Genomic DNA, 6,177 nt, shown 5'->3' on the forward strand with positions numbered 1-6,177 from the left:
GTGTGTGGCAGACAGCGGGCAGGACACGGCGGCACGGGAGCAGGACGAGGTTACCAGTTACAGAGGATTGATGCCAGGTGTGCTCCTTGGTTACCAGGGCAACCAGCAGAGGCTCATGCCCCTCGCTGCACCTTTGATAAGAACGGGCACCAGCTGAGGCCTGGGCCAAGTACATAGGAAGGTCAGTCTTATGCGCAGGATGTAGGTGAAGCAGGGGCTGCTCGGACAGGGGATGGGCAGAGAGCAACAGGGCAGCCATCTTGAGTGGCCTGACCATACACAAGTTGTTAAGAGATTATACTAATATCATTAATGATTATTTAATCATTTGAATAGTTATCTGATTATTTGAATAATTATAGCATTTTGTTATAAAGTAGTAATTATCAGTACAGTAATATGAACATGCCAGTAGCTTGATTATAGAGCTGCTGGTATTGAAGCAAGGCAGGACCCTATGGTCCTTTCCCCGCATGTCCTCAAGCTGCCTTTTGTCTGTAGGAAAATTTTAGTCAGAGAATAAGTTTAATCAGAGAAGTGAGAAAACGCAGAAACAAAGGAAAGCAGTCCAACAGAAGAAATAATCGCTGAGTCACTAAGCACAGTCAAGGACCTTTAGTTCCTCCTCCAGGGCTATAGATAATACTCTGAGCCATCTCCTGTGAACTGTCTTTTAGACCCTGAAAAACCCCACCAGATGGAAGAAGTTAGCCACATGATGACCGGACTGTAGCCATGAGAGAAGCTGCAGCAATTCCAAGAACTGGCCTCAAGCAAATGGGAGCCCTGGAACTGAAGACTAACGTACTTAAAACAAGTACCGTTAAATGATACTTAAATCAAGATAATGACGGTCAGACCACCGGCGACCAATTTCAAGATGACTATCAGAGCTGTTGTAACCCGCTTCCTCCATCTATAAATTGTTGAACCTCCGTTCTAAAAGCTCTTGTCCATTGAAGTCAGGGGGGAGTTGGCCTCTAGGCAGGATTCCACCCTCCCCTCTGGTTGTCGGCCTCCAAAATAAAGCAAACTTTCCTTTCCACCAACCTGGGCTCTTTATGGACTTTTGGGCAGCAAGCAGCCAGACCCCACTTCCAGTCACAGGACACACAGACACTAAATCGGTCCCAGCCCTGTGGGAAACGTCTTGGTTGGTACCTGTGAGTATAAAGCACACCCTAGGACCCAGCAGCCACCTTCAGGTGTTCCCACCAGGGGTGCACACCTGTGTTTACCAGAAGAAAGAGCCAGAATGATGTCTGCATCAACCCTGCATTGAGCAACCCCAGGCCATCCGAGTGTCTTTCTGCACAGAGTGGATGAATCGTGGTTGGTTCACATGATGAATCCTTGTATACTATGAGCACAAGTGTGCCCGACAGACGGCAATGACACGGAGAAACTCACATTGCCACCGAGTGGAAGAGGTCCGCACAGCAGAGCGCCTTACACAGGGCTTCTTTCTGTAAAGTTCAACAGAAGGCAGTCTGGTGTCTGGTATTAGCAGTTAGGATGGTGTGGGGCGGTGGGGGCTGGTTCTGAGGCTACTCTGGCTTGTCCACTTTATCCGCTGTACAACTTATGATTTGTGTCCTTTATTAGCTACATGGCATGCAGGATCTTAGTTCTCTGACCAAGGATCAAACACACACCCCCTCAGAGCTCAGAGTCTTAACCACTGGACTGCCAGGGAAGTCCCTTGTGTCCTTTTCAGTATGTGATTCCACCATAGAAACAACTGAATATAAAACAGAACCATGTAAAGAACAGACTTTTGGACTCTGTGGGAGAAGGCGAGGGTGGGATGATGTGAGAGAATAGCACTGAAACATGTATATTACCATATGTGCAACAGATCGCCAGTCCAGGTTCGATGCATGAGACAGGGTGCTCGGGGCCGGTGCACTGGGATGACCCTGAGGGATGGGATGGGGAGGGAGGTGGGAGGGGGATTCAGGATGGGGACACATGTACACCCATGGCTGATTCATGTCAACGTATGGCAAAACCACTACAATATTGTAAAGTAATTAGCCTCCAATTAAAATGAATAATTTGCAACAACAAAAAAAGACCAACCCCCACCCCCACCCCCGCAAAAAAAGAAACAGAACCAAACGAGAAAGTCTCCAGGAGAGCCTGCTGGCTAAGAAGCCAGTTCTGCCCAGTCCACAGGACCCCCGTCCCCCTGAAGCTCCCCCATCCCCGGCCGCTTGGTGATGATGCCCTGCCTTCTAAGAGACCAGGAGATGAGGACCTTTCCTCAGCACCTGCCATTTCTTTCATCTTTCTCCTGTTTGCCTCGTCAAATACTCTCTCTACCTAAACCCAAGTGCCGAGGTCAGAAACCAGAGAAAATGTCTCCTCCTCTTCCTACCCCCTAAACTGACTCATCACCAAACGTGAGTCTAGCCAGAGGGGTTCTGTTCCACCTCCCATGGGTATAAGTTAGAGCACAACCCTTCAATCTTGCCAAGGCCACGTACTTAGAAAATTCACGCTGGCTTCCAGGCGAGTTCGACCTCTCTTCTTCCTCCGAGGAGAAGGCTTTGTGCTTCCGGCCTCTTTGCTCCCGACTGGACCCGACACTGATGTGTCCTCTTTAAACTCTTTCCCCGAGCTCAGAGGGACTCTGACACTTTGCTGAAACCGGCCTCTCGCTGCCCTCCCTTTCAGGCGTCTGCGAAGTCCAGACCCATCACCTTCCCTCTGTGTTCACCTCCCCACCTTTCCTCAAGGCCCTTCGATAAATGCCCACAGCTGTGAGTCCTAATCTCTGAGCCTGGCTACAATTTAAAAAGCAAACACAGGTAGATTTAGTAACTAAAACACAGTTTTGTCTTCCTTCAGTGACAGAAAAAAAGCCAGCAATATATTTTACCAAAAGAATTATCTTCAAAACTCTTACTGTACTATTGCCTCTAACACTTTTTTAGGCCTAAAAGAGCTTCAGTCTTTGATTTAGAAAAATTCCCGAGTTCAAACCAAGTTCATTAGGTGTGTTCAAAGAACTGCTAAAAAGTAGGGCATTAAGTTTTAAGATTTGCATTCCTCTCCTAAATGATACCATATATTCAAATGATACTTTTAAATTACGTATGCCTTATATATATAGTGGCAAACATGAAAATAGTAAACACTAATTTAGAAACAGTTGTGCAATTTGTAAGGTATATTTTTAACATGAAGTATTTTTTCCATTCCTACTCTGGCTCCCTCTACTGGATAGTTGCATCATTGCGGAGGCCCTTCTGAGATTATCCTGGGACCAGTGATGCTTCATTGTATTATACAGTCCAGGTAGCTTTCCCCGGGGCGGGGCGGGGTGGGGCGGGTGGGGGAGAAATTCAGCTAACAGTACACTGAACCACATCCCTTCACTGGAGGAGATGATGGATTCCCCAGGTTTCCTGGGGTTGAGCAGGACATCAGAGCACAGTGAAGACAAATCTCCAAAGTCAAGACCACGGGTTCTTTATCCATCTCTCCTTCGGGTCTTGACCTGGGGAATCACATGAAGGAAGGGAACTGGGCCTACGATTTGTCCACTATGCGCCATGTAATCTTTGATAAGTTGAGCAGCAGATATTTGAATTTTAACAGGCTGGAATGTGGTTAACAGCGCAGCTGATGAAGAGCAGTCTATATGTTTAGAAGCACCAGCAGATGGGAAGGGTACCTTCAATTCTGATGGAAAATAAAAAGCCTAATAATGGGTAGCCCCTTTGTCACCATTCTTGGCTTTCAGTTTAGGCACAATGACAGAATCGTCATCGGCTTTTCTAAGACAGGCTGCAGTAAGCTACTTTCGGGTCAGTCCCAGGGGAGATGAAGGGAGCTGACATGGCGTGGAGGGGAGGGATAGTCACCTTCACCCGTCATCTCATATTAGTTCTGATAGTTTGGTTGTAAATTCTTTGTGAATTTCTACATAGACAATCATGCCATCTGAGAATAGAGATTGTTCTATTTCCTTTTCTTTTTAGGGCCCCACTGCAGGCTAGGACCTCTAATGTGATGATGAACAAATACCCCTGCCTTGTTCCTGATGTTAGAGGAAAAGTGATCAGTCTTTCACCACCAAGTACAGGTTAGTTGTTGGGTTTTATAGCTTACCCTAGGCAGGTTGAGAAAGTGCCCTGTTTTTTTCATTCTGAAAGCTTTGTATTTCAGAAAATACAAAAAGGTTTGTATTTTCAAGACATCCGTGCACTTTATCCAGGCTATTACATGCACGGGCACAGAACAGTTTCTGATGCTTCACTGTCATTCTTGATGTATGAAGTGTCCGTAATGATGTCTCCTTTTTCAGTCCAGACATGGGTAGCTTGTTCTTCTCTATATTCCTGGTGAGCTTGGCTAAAGGTTTGTCAATTTCGCTGAACTTTTAAAAGGTACCCTTTCCCCCTACACTTAAGTTTTTTATTGTAGTGAAATATACATGACATAAAACTTCCCAGTTCAACCATTTGTAAGTGTACAGCTCAGCATCAAATAACATTCACATTACTGTGCAACTACCACCCCATCCATTTCCAGAACTTTCATCTTCCCAAACTGAAACTCTGCACCTCTTAATGCTAACTCCCCACCCCTGTCCCCTGGTCTCTGCTCACCACCTTCGTACTTTCTGTTGCTGTGACTCTGACCACTCTAGGCCCCTCATCTAAGTGGAATCATACAGTATCTGTCAGTCAGCTTTTGTGACTTATTTCACTTACCACAATGCCCTCAAGGTTCATCCATTCTGTAGCACATGTCAGCAATTTCCTTCAAGTCTGAGTAATATTTCATTGTATTTCTGTATCACAGAACACACCGTTTATTCATCCATCAACAGGCATGTGGGTTCCTCCCAATTTCTTGTTATTCTGAAATATGCTTCTATGAACTTGTACAAGTATCTATTGAGTCTCTACTTTCACTTCTTTGGGGCATATACCCTGAAGAATTGCTGGATCACATGGTATTTCTATGTTTAATATTTTGAAGAACTGCATACCATTTTCCACAGCGGCTGCACCGTTTTACATTCCCACTGGCAGCGCATACAGGTGGCAGTTTTTCCACATCCCTGCCAACACTTGTTTGTTCTTTGGGTAACAGCCATCCTCAAGGGTGTGAAGACATCTCGGTGTGGCATTTCTCTAATGATCACTTTCTACCCATTTAAAAATAAAAGGTTTTGTTGTTGTTGTTGTGTGAATACAATTTTTGGTCTATTATCTTTATGAAGTCTTCTGTTCAAATTATGGAGTGAAGAGCTATTTTCAGGGCTGAAGAGCATTTCAACAAGTTGGGGCAGATCCTTAATGGGCTGAGGGCCCCTGAGCTAACCATGGGCTTTAGTGGCTGACCCGACAAGTAGAGCTGATGACTCGTGGGCCTGCTGAGTCTGAGACACACCCTGAGTCTCTCCCAGAGGCATCTGGGGATGGGAGGAGAGCACCTCTGACTTGCCTTTGGAAAACGAATTTTTCATATAATAAAATCCCCTCATTATAACCGCAAGCATTTGTGGAGCTGTCTTTAGAAAGGTCTGCAGGTTTTCAAAGAAAGAAATCTAGTAGAATTTAGGGGTCCTAGTGCTGGCCTTTGGAGAAGGCAATGGCTCCCCACTCCAGTGCTCTTGCCTGGAAAATCCCAGGGACGGGGGAGCCTGGTGGGCTGCAGTCCATGGGGTCACTAAGAGTCGGACACGACTGAGCGACTTCACTTTCACTTTTCACTTTCATGCATTGGAGAAGGAAATGGCAACCCACTCCAGTGTTCTTGCCTGGAGAATCCCAGGGACGGGGGAGCCTGGTGGGCTGCAGTCCATGGGGTCACACAGAGTCGGACACGACTGAAGCGCCTTAGCAGCAGCAGCAGCAGTGCTGGCCTTGCCCATCGAGCCGTAATCCCCAGTTGCTCCTCGCTGCCCTGGGGCCCCGCTGTCTCTCTTGGAGGAACCTCCCCCCGCTGGGCTGTGCGGTGGGTTGTTGTCAACAGTGGGTGGACTGGGGCTGTTTCATCTTGTTCTCAGCCTGTCATAAAGGGTTATCACTTAAGCCTAAGGAACGGAGTGGATCTGTTGGCAAACGGACTAAATGCATCAGCTCCCAGAGGCAGGCTTCAGAACGCTTCTCAGTAGTAACTGTCCCATTATGGGAACGAGACCCGCTTCAGGTTTTG

The 6,177-nt window shown here is 46.7% G+C and overlaps 1 long non-coding RNA gene across 1 annotated transcript; it reads right to left on the reverse strand.

Annotated features, from left to right (window-relative positions):
• Positions 1-1,039: 1,039 nt before the first annotated feature.
• Positions 1,040-3,308, reverse strand: LOC123331199. The gene is made up of 3 exons (XR_006547723.2): positions 2,490-3,308; positions 1,845-1,919; positions 1,040-1,466 (listed from the first exon to the last, which is right to left on the reverse strand). It is a non-coding gene; the product is annotated as an uncharacterized LOC123331199 (long non-coding RNA).
• Positions 3,309-6,177: the final 2,869 nt, after the last annotated feature.

The sequence above is a fragment of the Bubalus bubalis genome, chromosome 22, assembly GCF_019923935.1.
Source record: "Bubalus bubalis isolate 160015118507 breed Murrah chromosome 22, NDDB_SH_1, whole genome shotgun sequence".
Classification (NCBI taxonomy): domain Eukaryota; kingdom Metazoa; phylum Chordata; class Mammalia; order Artiodactyla; family Bovidae; genus Bubalus; species Bubalus bubalis.